The 17723-nt window shown below is 40.0% G+C and overlaps 1 protein-coding gene and 1 long non-coding RNA gene across 4 annotated transcripts in view; one reads left to right on the top strand and one right to left on the bottom strand.

Moving 5' to 3' along the window:
* The window catches only part of SDK2 (sidekick cell adhesion molecule 2), a 482261-nt gene that overhangs the window by 215592 nt on the left and 248946 nt on the right, over positions 1–17723 (bottom strand). The gene's annotated exons all lie outside the window — the stretch shown is intronic.
* Positions 11520–17723, top strand: part of LOC142160293 (uncharacterized) — a 31776-nt gene continuing 25572 nt past the window's right edge. The window contains exon 1 of the long non-coding RNA XR_012693139.1: positions 11520–11636. This is a non-coding gene — a long non-coding RNA (uncharacterized LOC142160293). The remainder of the gene's footprint in view (positions 11637–17723) is intronic.

Raw genomic sequence — 17723 nt, 5'->3', positions numbered from 1 at the left:
AGAATAATAATGTGTCCACAACCCATATTTTTTCAAAACTGATGCACACGTTAAATGCCAGGACCGTCTGCTAATATATATCTATGCCTTTACAGGTGTAGCTGCATTCACTTTAAGGAAAAAAAAAAAAGCAGTGGCATTTGCTGAAACCTTGTATAGATGAATGATATTGAGTGGAAAAGGGTCAGGCTCAGAGGGTGTCAGTTACAGACGAAATGCAAGACACTATGAATTTACACAAAAGTGCATAACATTTATAGAGCAATGCCTCATGGTAGAAGCCAAAACATCTAGAACAGCTCAGGCTACACATTAAATATCAGTAAAACTAATGCTCATACTTACTGCCTACTGGTAAAATGAAATTACAAGTTATAATTAAAGAAACATTAAAGATTTGCTTTGCAACAGCTACTAATAACATGCACTTATCTATATGCAAAATCTTAGGAGCTTGTCGGATTTAAAGATATAAGTTTTGACTAGGGGAAGGGGCATTTCATCTTATGTACATCAGACAACCAGTTATTAACCGTATTCAAGGACACTGCAGGGAATTTTTCAGTGCCTAAATTTTGTTACTCCAAGGGGTAAATGTATCAATATGCGGGTTCTTCAACACCCGCGTGTTCAGCCTCTTCCGCGATTAAATTTCAAGCGGCGCTGCATTGTAAAGGGTTAACTTCCCTTTACAATGCAGCGCCGCTTGAAATTTAATCGCGGAAGAGGCTGAACACGCGGGTGTTGAAGAACCCGCATATTGATACATTTACCCCCAAAAGTCTTTTTTGATATAGTCCCAATTTTCGGTAGGTACATGGCTAAAAAGAAAGGGTCATAGTCTGGATGCATCTGGTCTTGTCTAGTTTGTCACAATTTGATATCTTTGGAATGATGGAAGGTTTGCATAAAATAGTTGATGACATAATATTATATTGTGTAGTGAGAAAAAACGAGTGAAATTGAGTCAGGCCGTTTTGCAGAAGTTCGAATTTCCAGCTGTATAATTTTCGAGTTCTCTTTTTGCTTTACCGTTCTGCGAAGTCATTCCGCACTTTATGTATAAATTTGCATTTTGCTGAATGGGATAGAACTGGCAGCACCTAAAACCAAAGACCACCTGCAGAACGTGCAAAATGTCATGACCAAATGCAAATTAAGGCAAATATTTTCCAGAAAAGTTATAAAAATGTCTCATCTCTAGTAGTGAGGTAGACAACCAAGGTCAGATGTCAAAACAACTTCATACCACCCCACATTCCCCATTTAAATGGAAAATTAGGATATTTAGTCAACACCCTTCCCTCAAATCTGGAGGCCAAAACTCTTTTTTGCCTTGTAATTTGGGACTATTGATGGGGTATGTATTAGGAATAGGAAGCTCTTGATCCACTCATACTTTCTCCTGCTCACAATCTGACATGGCAACACCCCATCCTCCCCCCACAGTAGTCGTCACTGTCTAACCCCTAAGGGAGAACCAGGCCTGGTTCCTTAGTACCCAACCCCATCTCCATGCTGTAACCCCTGCCATTAGAGATGCACTAACCCAATTGACAACACAATAAACATCCCAACTTGAAATTCTATTTTTCAGGCACATAGTGGTTATTTCTTTGTCCAGATGAGTATCACACATTATTAGCTCTTATTTATCAGAAGCACTGCAGAATTATCCTGACATCTGTCCATCAGCTCTGATTCTTGAGGTCTTGACGAAATATGTGTTTTGGTGAATACCTCTTTTAATACACAACCTCTGATGATGCAGTCATGTGCAGATTGAGCACAGTTTATGTGCAGATTGAGCACAGAGGACAATAAAAATCCTAGTTCTCATAATGCTTCACGAGTGAAAACATGATAGATTTTCAGCTTTACAACACTCTATTCTTTTAACCATAAAAGCACATTTTCTTTTTTAGCTATTGTGGAACCTTACCTTCTGGTCAATGGCTACCAGTGCATGATGGAACAAGTAGTTTGACAAAAGCTGGCAGCAGGGCCGGATTAAGGGAATGGAGGCCCCTGGGCTAAGGGGGCCTCCATTCACCCGTGAGCCCCCCCCCCCCCTGTGATCCGAGCTGTCCGCACTCCCCCCTGTGATCCGAGCTGCCAGCGCCTCCCCCCCGGCACTTACCTCCTTCTCCGGCGCGCTGTACGCTCTTTACTGAGGAGATCTCGTGAGAGTGAGACTCATGAGATCTCCTCAGTAAGGAGACTACAGCGCGCCGGGGAAGGACCGCAGGGAAAGTGCTCAGCAGCACTGATCGCGCTGGGTGCGTCCCTGACCGATCAATACTGCTGCCGAGCACTTTCAAGGGCCCCCTGGATGCCACAGACCCCTGGGCTGTAGCCCAGTTAGCCCTATGGTTAATCCGGCCCTAGCTGGCAGCAATAATGCCTCAATAGTTTAAGTAAAACCAGCTGGGGAAACAGCATTGCTGATAACAGGACGCAAAATTTTTCATTTCAAAGCCAACTTTCCTGCTCGTCAAACCCAAGTCTTTTCCAGTGATCGGGTAATTCCACTGACTTGGATGTATATTCGGGCATGATAAGTGGATCTATGGGCATAAAAAGGTCACACTATTTTCATGTAAGTTCCACTTATTGTACCAGACTGAATCGCCCCTTTGTCATCTCAGTCTTAGGTGTCAAAACAACTCTTTATAACAACTTACACACAAGTAACACTACTTTATGAAATGTAATTTTCCAGCTAGAAATGTCTGATGCTGGTTACTATGGGTTACAATATAGTTTTTAACTTGCACCAGTTTTCCATAAATGTCTCTGATTGTGCTGCCACTACTTTGATACATAATAATGGCCCAAATGGTAGCATATACATACTCCCTGTGCCTAACTCCAATTCTCAATACAGTGGACCTGCTGCAACTGGTTCACTGCAAGGTAGTACATGTACATAATGTAAAAAGGAAAGGAATGTTTTACTGTCCGGGACTCTTAAGAACTAGTTTGTCAGAACCACAATGTATTTCTCACGTCCTCCTCTTTAACTGGGGCAACAGTTCAGATTTTTATGTAAACCACTAGCAGTGTGATATGATAAGAGTGCTCAGTTTATGGGTATTTAATCATGACAATGAAGTTTTATGAAGATGTGATTAAACCGAGGAACTGAGGAAGCCGGGAGGTCTGCAATGAGTGAATTACTGACTCTACAGAAGAAAGTGCACTGATCAGCCGATGACAGGATTGGAAGACAAATTTGTTTGATAAATGACATTCGTGTAGCCTATTTTGCTTTTATCCAATTATTACACTTGCAAGGCTATTGAAAAGTACAAATTCAGCACAAGGGAGATGGCAAGCCTTGAAAGGAAGAGGCAAATTGGTCTGCTGTATAACCTTGCCCTTAACCTGCTAGAAACATATTTCATATGCATCCTCCACATATTATTTCCCGCTCTAGTTACTGTAACCTTCGACTTCTTGGCTGTTTTCACTTCTATGTTTTGTGAGGTTCATCTCACATTACTATTTTATGGGCTAACCAGAGTAAAGTTTCCAACCCAACAAAAGAAATAAAAGTTATTAGCAGAACACAGCAAAATTCAAGTTCTGGCCCTATAATGTATCTATCATCTCTATATCTAATATCTATTTCACATACATCTATTTCATATTCATATAATAAATACATCATACCTGGCTAATATCTATTTCCTTACCTTCTTACCTTGCTATCTAGTCTTTACAGCAGATCCCAATGTCCATGTATACATCATTTATATTCTGTTAGCTGCCTGTGTGAGCTAAGGGAGAGGTTTTTTCTTCTGTTACCCAAAACATATATTTGTAAAATTCTGCACGATCCTCACTAGACCTTCCCTGCATAGTTGCATATATTATCAGTGGAAGCTGTCATATGCTTGATCTTGACAGATGTTTTCAAGCCCCTGTCAGACATGGGAGTACCTTTGTTTTATGCATTAAGAAGAAGTTTATAGAATGTATACAGTCCTTCTAAAAGCCCAGCACCTTCTGTTATTATTTTTTTTATATATAGAGCCAATCATATTACACAGGGTTGTACAGAAAATATGGACATTGGAGCTTACAATCTAAATTTCCTACAAACACAAACTAGGATCCATTTTGTCAGAAGCCGGTTACGCTACAAGTATATTTTCAGACTGTAGGAAGAAACTGGGGCACCCGGAGGAAACCCATGCAAACACATAAATTCCAAACAGATAGGGCCTGGTCAGAATCACACTCATGACCCCAGCTCTGTTAGCCCTCTGTAAGTTCACACGAGCAGGGCCTGTGACAGGATGGACCGCCTATGCCACCCTGTCTGTTGCTGCTGGAAACCGTCTGGGCTTACTTTGCCACCGTTCCCTTACGTTATCCCAAGCGCGCCCTCTTGTCGCAGTAGCAGGGGCTTACAATGCTGCCACCACTGGACACCTTAACCGGTATCCAGTACCGGGCTTCTTCTGTGTGACTGTCACTGGTGGGGTACCCCTTTGCTGGTGGATGGATCTCCCCTGGCCTATCACACTAACCAGAGCTGCAGGGTAGCAGGCAGAGCGGTGGTACCGGAAAAGCTGGGTCCAAACCTCAGAAACAGCCGGGAACGGATTAAATTTTGGGTCTAATCTGTAGGCCACAGGATTTTCAGCATGGAAGATATTTTCAAGCACATCTTTGCAGTAAGTGATGTTTATTTGCTCTTCATTGGTTAAAGGTACCAGTGATCAGGTCAGATGAAACAAGAAGAACAATTTTGCAATACAAGCCAATGCTTTTTATACAGTTTGGACACAGCCTTAAAGGGTAAGCTAGTCCAACTGAAGTCTGAGCTATTTTTAGAATCAGGATGCCATGTGTATACACAAACATAGATTTACATGCATTGCAAAGCTAACAATATTTACGCTTATCTGTGATATTTTAAAAACCTTGCTGTGATTTCCTGCATCTTATTTCAGAGCCAGGAAGTCTACTAGCAAGTCACAACATCTAATTAACATGAATTTAGCATGAGTCCTTTCTTCCAACAGTTGCAGAATACACATTTCAAAAGAAAGGTACAAACAAGTCATTTCCCCACATCACGATACACAAAAGACTTTCTAAATAGGCTCATTGTATCAGATATATGCATCAGAAATAAGGCATTTTCTTTAGCAAGGTTAAAACAGAAAAAAAAAATTCTACCATGGTCTTAGAAATAACGATTTCCTATATCAAAATATACACAATATCAAAAACAAGTGCATTGGCAATTATATAAATAAGCGCCCTGCACAATTTCCTTTACATAAAATTATACCATAAGTTATTTATAAGTGATCCAGTCGTAGGCCCTCTCTACCTTTGTCTCACATCTGCATCACCTTCATCATCATCTGTACTTTTTCCCTGCAGAGTTTTGTAGAGCCCTACAAATAAACGTTGATGATGATGATAGGCAGCAATGCTAACAACTGTGCCAACGTTGTTATCCAGCCTCTGCTTTAGACACAGTGTAAGTGGATTTATGTGTTGGCTTGGAGAAGATAGCAATATAAAGCCTCCTGACTCATTTATATACAGACAGAATCTTTAGACCAATGAGCCAAGAACAGAATTATTGTATACTACCACCTACATGTCTTGTTTCCTGCACCTGGTGTTTTCCGTAGAGAACCCCGCTGTTTCTAGACGTGCGCTAATATACTGCATATGGAATATGTAAAATAAAACTGTACTCTGCAAAATATTACACTGCGGTCTGGTGGTTCAATAGTTAAGTCTCTAAGTGACTACTAGACACAGCCAGCTTAACGGAGGACTAGAAAGTGCTTGGCCCCCATTACCGTTTCTCTCTGTCCCCACTCACATGGTGACCTCTTTCCCCACATGGGAACTGCTCTCCTCCCTCTCCTACTGACAGTCCAGTAATTGCATTTCTCCACTAATTTAGCTGGGGAGAAAAATATAAAAGGGTTACCATAGTAACACTTGTTCCGAAAGTCAAAAGCCTCCATCCCCCCCACCCTCCCCATCCAACTCCAGAGGACTGATTAGTGGTAATGACAAAATTACCAAAGCAGCTGATGTGAGGGGGATCAAAGTGCATCACACCTCCGTAATGAACCATATTACTGCTCCCCCACAGAAGTCCTCTGACCCCCCCCTGCAGATTCCCACTACTAGATTTGGTCCACACAGAGTCTCTGGTCTTTCCTGCAGTCACCGTCTTCTCTTACTAACTCAGACTGACGTGAGGATGTTACTTGAAGTTCGACGGCCTTATAAAAACCTCTTTTGGATCACTATCTCTCAACACTAGCAACTGGACAACCTGTTAAACTAAAAAAATAGCTACAAACTTTTTTTCAAATAATGGTAAGTTTCACAAATATAATTTGTTAATGATGCTATTATATTACAAATATAATCTGGTTCAATAAAGGCACTTATCCTCAAACAATCATTTACTTTGTTGTGAATAGTCCATAGGAAAGCATATACTAATTATAGATTTTTATTATTACTCTGTGCAGGCTGTGAGCAAACGTAGACAGTGGTATCTATCTCCCCTCTTGATAGATACCTGACAGATCCCCTTTGCCTGCTCTGTCACATTAGCAGACCCTGCAGACCTGTCACACCCACAACTAGATTCATTTTCAAATGTGATTAAGATTGACAGGAGGGCTTTGGGAGGAGATGGGATTATGGGGCAGAGATAATGAGATTCTACTTAATAGTAACCACTACAATAAGGCTTATTAATAAATTATACAAGCAGCAGACATTAATAATAATAATAATAATAATAATAATTATTATTGTTCCAGAGGGTAAGGCAGCCATCCTGGGCACACTCAGCTGCTGTTCTACGGAATCGTTCACATTAGTCCCTGCCCCACTTACAGTCTAAATTGTTCACCACACACACGGGTACATTTTTATTATAAACCAATTCATTTACCAGCATGTTTTTGGACTCTGTCGGAGGCAACCCACACAAATACGGGAAAACATATAAACTCCACACAGAAAGGGCCCTAGTAGGACCAGGGCCGGATTAACCCGAGGTCTAACTGGGCTACAGCCCAGGGGCCTTGGACATCCAGGGGGGCCTTGACAGGAGGAGAACAGTTAAAAAGTTAAGTGCTTGGGGAAGGGCAGCGGGCAGCTCACGGGGTTAGGGGTCCACGGAGAGGTGGATCTCAAGGGGGGGCCTCACGGGGGAATGGTGACCCCCTTAGCCCAGGGGCCTCCATTTCCTTAATCCGGCCCTGAGTAGGACTCGAACCCATGACCACAGCGCTGTGAAACTTCAGTGCTGAAGACTGTGCCACATTATTGCAAGAATAAGTTATTATTATTATACATTTATCTCCTAATTATTTACATTGCACTTACAGTAGACAGTTACAAAGAGAACATGAAACATGAGAAGGGTTAGTGTACATTTAACTTGGAACAGAAATTGTGTAAATACACTACTGTCACTCATAGTTGCCTACTCTCCCAGAATGTCCAGGAGACTTACAAATTTCTAGAAGACCTCAAAACTCCGCAACCACCCAGAGCCTACCTACTTTGCTAGTGAAGTGAGTGGGGGAGGGGCTTAGGGCATGATTCATGGGTCATTGTAACCCCACCCCTGTTGCAATAGAGAAAATTATGATTTCCGTTTAGGGGCGGAGGCAAAATGATGCGATTCGCCGAGCCCCGTCCCCTCATGTTCACATCTCCCAGAGACCAACTAACAAAAGTTGGTAAATATGCTGTTACTTTCATCTTCAAACACATTATTTATACAAGATTTTTATATTTTAAGGCTCCTTTCCAGAGTATAGGAATACCAAAACTGGGCACATTACTGTATAGCATGACAAACAGGGGATTGGGATTTCCTTTTCTACATTATTATTGTTTTTCCTTTTTTATTAATCAAGGGAGACTCTAAGGAGTAACAGGAGACGCTAGGAGGTCTTTCTTTTGCCAGCACATTTCAAAATGTATTAGCAAGTGGCTAGCCAGCTACTGTTAGATGTGGTTAGCCTGTATATATTCGTGCAGTATGGCAGAGGAGAAACACTCGCCATTCCATTTGAAAACTGTAGCAATCATCATCATCTATTTATTTATATAGTGCCACTAGTTCCGCAGCGCTGGTCTTCGAGCTTGGACCAAACAAAATGGCCCTTGGACTCCCAGGCCTTCACTGACAGGTATGATCCTTTGGTGAGGTGCTCGGAGGACCATTACTGCCATCTTTAAAAAGACGATATTGATATCTTTAAATGGTACATTTGTAAGAAAGGGTTATGAGAGCAGGCACACAAAGCATTTACAGAGCCCTTCTACAAGGTGCATGCTCTTCAATCCAGCATCTTGCTGGCTGTACTATTGTCTTGTGTCTAGGCTTAGATAAACTCATTTCATATTAACTTACAGACAGACAAGAGAAAAAATAACTGACACATAAGACACTCACTAACTAGTAAAAAGTTAATGTAAAATAGATGTTAATAAATTAGAACTAACGGGAAATATATATCATTTATATATTATAGTGTATATATTATTTGTTTTAATAATGTATGTTTAGCAAAGATATGACCAACCCATAAAAAGCTGTTCATTAGCAGCAACACCAATTGTGTTAATATTCAAGGAATGAACAATGAAGTCACTGGAATTGATAAGATGTATTCTCAGGATTATTGGTTCAACTCCAACGTGTCTACTTCCATTGTGTATTAATGATTGCTACACTTTAATATTCCAAACCTTTCTTCAAATAACCTCATATCAGGAACATACTGCATTGTTCAGCTATTGAAATGAGCCACTAATGTAGCAACTACTCATAATTATGGTACTACATTATCTACAGTATCGCGCTCTCTCTCTAAATCTAACATACATTAATAACGAACATGTATTTAAGAGGAAAAATTAGTCAATGTGAAATAATATTTTCTATGAGGTTATGGGCCTTTCTCCTATTTATAGCATAGTTTAGTACTTAATGCAGCTGGAAGTGGAGTTTTGCTCCTGCAACAAGTAGAAAATAGACAAAGTAAATACCCCCATAGAACAATATTAAAGTACAGTAATAGAATTATAACAATGAAATAAAGCACACACACTGATTTACACAATAGAAAAGTGATTTTCATTGACTTTTTGAAGATAATGCATACCTAAAAGTGAGGATGGATTTTCAGAAGTATTAGCATGCTATATTTCTTTCAAGAGGCAACGAGATACTTGAGAGAGACAACTTGAGAGAAAGAAGTTAAATTGCTTCTGGCTGAAAAAGGCAGGTCACACAAGCAAACCCTGAGCTAGTTCCGATGACACTTCCAGGCATTTAAATGCCAACAGGGAATGGTGCAGCGGAGGGGGGGAGCTGTCATGGAGCTGGAAGCGTGAAGCCCCTAGGATCAACCCAGGCACGGCATGGTCACAGGCAGCGTTATAAAACTGTCGCTATCGACACCTCGGGCCTTCCCCTTCTCTCCTCCTCAGCACAATGTCACTCAAGGTCATTCCAGAACAGGATTATAAGCAGGTCAAGGTGGGATATTGTTGTGCCTAACAACCATGCTAAATAATTAGAAAAACAGCACATATTTAATGTCATTTTGTTACTAGCTAACACAGACTTACTATTTAAAAGTACTGTATACTTTAGTATGGATTTTTAACACGTTTTAACAAATTAAGTAACATCTTTGACACACAGGCTGTCTCTATAGTTTATACTGCTTTTCTATACTCTGATATCACCATGTCAGCGACAGCTGTCTCAGCCACACATATTGCATGAGTGTGTGATTACAATATTTAGCAAATTTGGTAGCGGTAAGAAGGAAGACAAGAGAAGTGATCTTACAATATATACAAAACTCATTGATCACAGACATACGACAGACGTCACTATGATTGCATAGGGTAGATTTAAAGGATAATACCAACATATACTGAATTACAAGTCCAAACGGTTACCATACCTCCCAACATTACAATTTTTGGAATCAAGGCAGGGGTGTGACCACCTTACAGTGTTGGTGGTGGGAGTCATTACCACCACCATCACGACAATTAAGGTAGGGGTCCACAAAACATTTTGCTTATCCGCAACTGCTCCTCTCGCTTCCACACTCTGGCAGGGTGCGGTGGATGGACAACACCGAGAAGAATTCGGCAGAGATCATTGGTTCTTTCTTGCTGACCTGGATTTTTTCTTAAATAAAGAAAGCATGCAGGAGTAAGAGGAGAGTTATGGGAACCAGACAGATACCCTGAATGCCAGACACCCAGTAAGTAACCGTTGGGGATTGGGCAGAAGTTAGAGTATTCCACTCAAAATGGAATTTTCAGCTTCTAGGTTGAGTTTTCCTTGAACACACTAATCTTTGTTCCAAAACAAACTGTTTCTGAGGAAACATAAGGTATTCCTGAATACAAAAAGCAGACAATAAATTGTGGCCTGAACTAAAACAGAACAGCGCAGGGAAAAAAAGAGCAAGAAAATGATATATTTTCACACTGAATGTCATCACAGAATCACCCTCACAGCTTCTCACATCTGACACAGCTTTTTAACACATTAGTCCAACACACTACAAACATAACACCCAGCATTACAAGTGACCTAGGAGGCACAACTGAATTTATGTAATTTGACATTCTCCATTGCTTATTTTGGCCACAACAGAGTTAGCAAAAGGTTTCTGCTAAAACATCTACACCAAAACCATGTCCAGCATAAGCAAATAGCTATAAACAATACTAAATGCACAATAAAAGATGGTAATATACTTTACAACTCATTACTACAGTAATTATGTGCCTATCTAGGGGTGATTTCACACACAACAAATGGAGCCAGCAAACTTAGGAGTTAAAGAACAGCTAAAGTAAAAAATGTAGATGTTCATATATTAAATGTCATGCCTGAGGATCTGTCTGTACTCAGACTGGGTTGTGTCCCTGGAGCGGGACTGGTGGACAAAGCTGGGTGGCCTGATAATGTTCCTCTGCATATAGTGAATGGACTGGTGCAGATGGTGATTACACTAGCAGAGGACAGCAAACAGGAACTGGACCACTAGACCGTAGTGGAACCAGAATGTTGTAATCGGAATGCTGAAAGAGGATTGCTGTAACCAGAAAGAATGGAACCAGAATGCTGGAATCAGACTAGAGTCAGAATGCAGGCTGCACTGTCAGAGCTGGATTAATAGCAACGCTGCAAACTGCTGGGCACCAGGTTGGCATCCGAAATGCAATGTTGCACTGGCAATAGGTAAGGGCTCTAGGAAGTCATTTTATAGTTGTTTTTGATTCCTGATTGGAGACTGCAGTCAGCTGGGCAGAAGCAACACTCTGAATTGCTGAGATGGATCAGGTGACTAAATCCAAGATAGCAGCTCCCATGAACTGGTTTTGGAGAGAATCTGAAATGGAGGCTGTTATCACCTGATTGGCTGAGAGGAATCATGTGATTGAATCCAAGATGGCCGCACCCATACTCTGATTCTGGAGGGATCTCTGGAGTGGAGACCAACTGGATAGCATCTTACAGAGGGGTCCGAGACCAGCAGTGCCTGAGGACCGCAGACACAACTTGGAAAGGCAGCGAAGAAGTAAGTGACAGAACCTGAGAGCCTGGTGTGTAACATGTAGAAAACATAAAATGTTGAATCTTACCCTTTTCACTGCAGCTCTGATTAAAAATTAAAGTTTAAAGACTCCTCAGTCTACCATGACAGTAACAGCTACTGTATAAGCCACCTCACAACATGTAGGAATGACACCTGATATAAAAAATCAAGTGGTGAAGCACTCTATGGGGTATATTTATGAAGAAAAGAATACCTAAGGCTCAGCTTCCGGGCGATACTGACTGGCAGTGTAAGAGGATTCTTACCGCTTGCCAGGCCACTGCAGGGTCCAGTGGCACATGCACAGATTTGAAGCAAAAACATGATAAATTTTGATAAAAAAAAATAAAAATAACTGTATTTAAATAATTTATTTTAACTAACATAATTAACTTTTTTTCTGATACTTTTAATTTTAGCTACCGGTAATACATTTTTTTTCCTTGTGGTGTGGTCCTGAGTGATAGCAATAAGAAGTACATGATATAAATGTGATACCCGGCGACAGCTTTCACTGGCCTGGGGGCTTCCTTAAAGAGATAGAAGACCTAAATTCCCTTTCTAGGAATTTTCAGCTATTCATAAATAGAGCCGTATGTCAGATACGCTTGCTCTGACAATTCTGCAAGAACAGTATATGAATTATTATTTATGTTACCTAAAAGACCAGCAAACGAATCATACACGCTCGGTGTATGAACTATTCTGGAGTGATGCAAGGTATAGTGCCTCCCATCTGGGGAGCTGTTTGACAAGTAGGGAAGACAGCAAGAATAGACAAATCAGGTTTCAAATAGTTGATAAGGGTGATGTCACAGGGACAGCTTTCACTCTACATTTCAAACACAGCATTTAATGGCTCCAAATGGGAATGATTTATTTCTATGAGTAAAGCTGATGTTCCACAAGCCTTTGATCACTCAAGTGGTTTTTGAAATGCTGATAGCAGTGTTTCAGTTTTCAAAGCGCACAGTGAAAACGCTCTCCAATTGAATTATATTAAATTTCAACAGACCCAGTCACACAGAGCGGTTTAAGTGGCCATTATAAGCCCTGATCCGTAAAAATTAGGCCGTAAAATTAGGCATGAGTGCTCCCGAAGCTGGATAAGCACCTGAGTGACACCACCCTAAAGCACTTTTCTGGAATTGATGGACACAAACAATGTGCCCAGTCTGCTAGATAAGACTTGGGACTTGACATATATGATAAACATACATCAGTTATTTAAAGGTATTTTGCTTAGCAAAGTAATACACATGCTTTGGTATACATGTAATTCCTAAACCTGTGGGTGGATTTCACACACTTCAAAATGGAAAACACAGAGAGAGAATAGTTTTGTGATCATTCTATTATGGCTGAAGCACTCTGAAATTCCGATAGTGACACCTACTTTTTAATAGTTGTTTGCTGGCATCATACAGGTACAAATTGTGCCCAAGTTTTTTACAGTCACTGAAACAGAAGCTTGTTTACTGATGCACAGTACTCAAAAGGGAATGCTGAATTGTTACCATAAGAAAGTATTTATTGTCAATATAAGGTCATATTTTTACCATCATAGTTTGTTCCTACAAAGATTTTTCATTACTCATGTTTACGACATTTACTGAAAGTTGGCACCATTTCCATTTTATGGCATGTATGGCTGATGGGTTCCATATTAGATTGGTGTCAGGTGTATCGGAAGCTTGTTTACCAGAGTGATGAAAGCCTGAGTTCCTGAAACAAGATACCTTACACCACTGGTGGGCACATGATATTTTTCAGGGATCTAACAATTGGCCCTTAGTCCCATAAGGGGACACTACATAATCTTTACAGAGAAGCATCAGCACTGCACTCACTCTGTGACATTACCATACAGTCAGCTATGCAGAGTGTGTGAATGCACTGCACTTACTCTGTGACATCACCATCCAGCCAGCTGTGTAGAATGTGTGAATGCACTGTACTCACTCTGTGACATTACTATACAGTCAGCTATGCAGAGCGTGTGAATGCACTGCACTTACTCTGTGACATCACCATCCAGCCAGCTGTGTAGACTGTATGAATGCACTGCACTTACTCTGTGACATCATCATCCAGCCAGCTGTGTAGACTGTATGAATGAACTGCACTCACTCTGTGACATCACCATCCAGCCAGCTGTGTAGAATGCGTGAATGCACTGTACTCACTCTGTGACTTTACTATACAGTCAGCTATGCAGAGCGTGTGAATGCACTGCGCTTACTCTGTGACATCACCATCCAGACAGCTGTGTACTGTGTGAATGCACTGCGCTTACTCTGTGACATCACCATCCAGCCAGCTGTGTAGAATTTGTGAATGCTCTGCACTCACTCTGTGACATCACCATTTAGCAAGCTATGCAGACTGTGTGAATGTACTGCACTTGCTCTAGGATGTCACCATCCAGCCAGCTGTGTAGACTGTGTGAATGTACTACACTCACTCTGTGACATCACCATCCAGCCAGCTGTGTAGACTGTGTGAATGCACTGTACTCACTCTGTGACATCACCATCCAGCCAGCTGTGTAGACTGTGTGAATGCACTGTACTCACTCTGTGACATCATCATCCAGCCAGCTGTGTAGACTGTGTGAATGCACTGTACTCACTCTGTGACATCACCATCCAGCCAGCTGTGTAGACTGTGTGAATGCACTGTACTCACTCTGTGACATCACCATCCAGCCAGCTGTGTAGACTGTGTGAATGCACTGTACTCACTCTGTGACATCACCATCCAGCCAGCTGTGTAGACTGTGTGAATGCACTGTACTCACTCTGTGACATCACCATCCAGCCAGCTGTGTAGACTGTGTGAATGCACTGTACTCACTCTGTGACATCACCATCCAGCCAGCTGTGTAGACTGTATGAATGAACTGCACTCACTCTGTGACGTCACCATCCAGCCAGCTGTGTAGACTGTGTGAATGAACTGCAGTTGCTCTATGACATCACCATTCAGCCAGCTATGCAGAGTGTGTGAATGCACTGATTTTACAATCACTATAGAAGACAGGAAGGCCACCATATGGTCTCTGGGCCGCCAGTTGCCCATCAATGGCTTACAGGGGTGCAACAGCCAGTTGTTTTTGATTTATTTCTAATACATTTTTGTTGTTGTTGTTGCTTTTAATACTTTTTAGTACTAGGGAAGCAATTAAAGTTTCAGTAAAAATCCTTTTTGTCAGTACATTTACAATGATTGGCAGCCAAGCTGCACCGAGGAAGGAAAACAGACAGCTCTATTTAGTTAAGTTCACCACTGAAAAGAACACATCAGCTGTCAGACATAGACATCATCATGTTCTTAGCCTAGAATCCTAGCTTCTGTTTATGAGTCCAACCATTTAAAAGCAGATTTCATAACCAGATGCAATTGCACTTGTGCCCTAACCTGTATCAACCAATCAGATGTTAACTTTCATTAGTCTAGACTAATCAGAGCTAAAATCTCATTGGTGATTATAGGTCACAGTGTATGTTTTATTTTTGCAACATATTAGAAAGTAAACGTTTCAGTGTTCATGCTGAGCGTTACCTAAATAAATATTCTGTCTAATATATTCATGATTTAATATACTAATAGATTTTCTCTTTTGGATATTTCTCCACCTTCAGATGACTTTAATTTATTGGTTTGAAAATGCCACATGCAGCTTTTTTTTTTTTAAATACATGGTTTTATATTTGTGACTTTCTCCCATGCTTTTCATCTTTTTATAACATCTGCCAGATACAAAATCATGACTACAAAGCACTGTATGAAGGCATATATATTGATAAAGCTATTGGTACTATTTAGTAGTTGAAGGGCAAGTACAAGTCAGCAAATCAAAGTCACCTACAAGGTTCAATCTCCAAATACAAATGGGCTTATTTAATTTTGGGATGTCAAATGCAGAACAACCGTTAAAGGAAACAAGGGGTACTACTTTACTAGATCTATATCTAAGAATATAATTGTTTTAGTTAACTCCCAGACCTTGAAGAACTATAGAAATAGTAATATCCTATTAGTTTGTTTTAAACATAATGTATAATTATATGGGAGGTGTTATATTGTGGTGCATAAACACTAATTAATATGAATTTTGTTTCAGGTAGCCTACAATAATTTAAAAACACATTTAAATTTATGAACTGTATTTAAGTGAAAATAATGTTTCAGCGTATTTGTTACAATTTGTAAATTAAAAACCGTACGAAGGGAGTAATCTCATTATTATAACATTTATCGAAATAATGCATTGTAATGTGTCCTCACGGTAAGAGTCAGCGTCGATCAATTATAGAGATAGTTATATCCTTAGTGATCACCGATGATCTTCATTCATAGATTATTTCTTATAGCCTTAGTTATATAATGGTGTGTAGGAGTAATAATGGATGATGATAAGAAGAATAACATATTCTTTGTATAATATCTTATTCTTCTGATCATCATTCCTTATTACTCCTACACACCATTATATAATCATTGCTAAAATAATCTATAATTGAAGATTTTACAAGTACCCTGGTTCTTATTACTTACCTTGTTTTCCTATGAACAAATAATTAAAGTTAATTTATAAAAATTTAAAAGATAACATTGATTTTTAACAATGTTACTATTATCAAATATGACATGACTACATCAATACAATGTATTAAATATAGTAAAATATAATCCCATTAAATGGATGGGTGACTAAGAGGAAACAGATAACACAAAAGGTATGTAAACCAACCATCTGGGTGGGATTACCAAGCTGTTTGATGATTGGTAGGAACAAGTTTAAATGTCCCGTTCTCCTGGCAATGGGTTTGCCTTGCTAAAGCATATAGCAGCAAAATGCACGTCGGCGAGTACGCTGGAAGTCTCCTGCCCTCTACTATATGTTTAAAGTGAATCAGATTGGCTAACATCAGTGTAGTTAGGTCCGCGAGAGATAGAATACTATTCATTGAATCACTGGGTGACTCGCTATTCGTGTCAGATAGCCCATTTGCTGCAATTTAAGGTATCTCTATCACTGAGTGGCAATATTTCAGCATAGCATTAGAAAGCGGCATAGTGTGAGAGATAGTTTAATATAACAATTCATAACTGACTCGCTATGTGAGAAATAGCCAATTCATGAATTTGAGGCTATTGTGTGTAACATTATCAGAAACTCACAATTAGTATATAATCTAACAGTAGGCGAGTGTAATCCACAGCTCCATTATTGGTGCCATATGATTTGTGGTTTACACTCGATCCAGTATAAGTTGGAACTTATTTGTAAAGCAGCAATATAAAATGTATAATTTTTTTAACAACTCCACGACCTAAGATCATAACTAATAGCTCTTTAATCGGTGATCACTTAGGATATAACTATCTCTATAATTGACCTACAATGACTCTTACCACGAGGACACATTACAATGCATTATGTAGATAAGTATTAGAATAATGAGACTACATCCAACATACGGTCTTTAATTTACAAAGTTTAGCAAATACGCTGAAGCACTATTTTCAGTTAAATAATATCTGTTCATAGTTTTAAGAAAGATAAAGTAGTGTTTTCAAAGTATTGTAAGCTACATTAAATAGAATTCATATTGCTTAATGATTGTGCACAATGCTTTAACACTTCTCCCTTTGTGAACCGTTAAAAGGAGTCAGGTCTTATGAATTGTGTTTATATCGGTGCATTGGAATTCTGAGATCTAGATAAATAGACATTGTAAACTACACCTTGTGTAGTGATCCAGTGGTTGTCCCACCTTATATTCAGATCTACCCCCTTTCTCCCATCTGTCAGTGAAGAGAGCTTCTAGCTCTGTAGGACAGCAACCACCCATACCATCATTGTGCTATGAACAGGAGATGTGCATGAACACTGAACTTGACTGAATGGGGACATAGCACATTTCCAATCAGGTGGCGTTTTCACTACAAACCTCCTGCTGGATCAGGTCTGAGTTACCTGCATCTTTCAGATCTTTACCAGAGAAAAATAAGCCTGCGCTCAGTATATCCCACATTATATATGGTACCAGCGGCTTGGCA

This window comes from Mixophyes fleayi, chromosome 6, assembly GCF_038048845.1.
Source record: "Mixophyes fleayi isolate aMixFle1 chromosome 6, aMixFle1.hap1, whole genome shotgun sequence".
Lineage (NCBI taxonomy): Eukaryota > Metazoa > Chordata > Amphibia > Anura > Limnodynastidae > Mixophyes > Mixophyes fleayi.
Note: the sequence above shows the minus strand (reverse complement) of the source record. Positions and strands in the feature narration are given on the sequence as shown.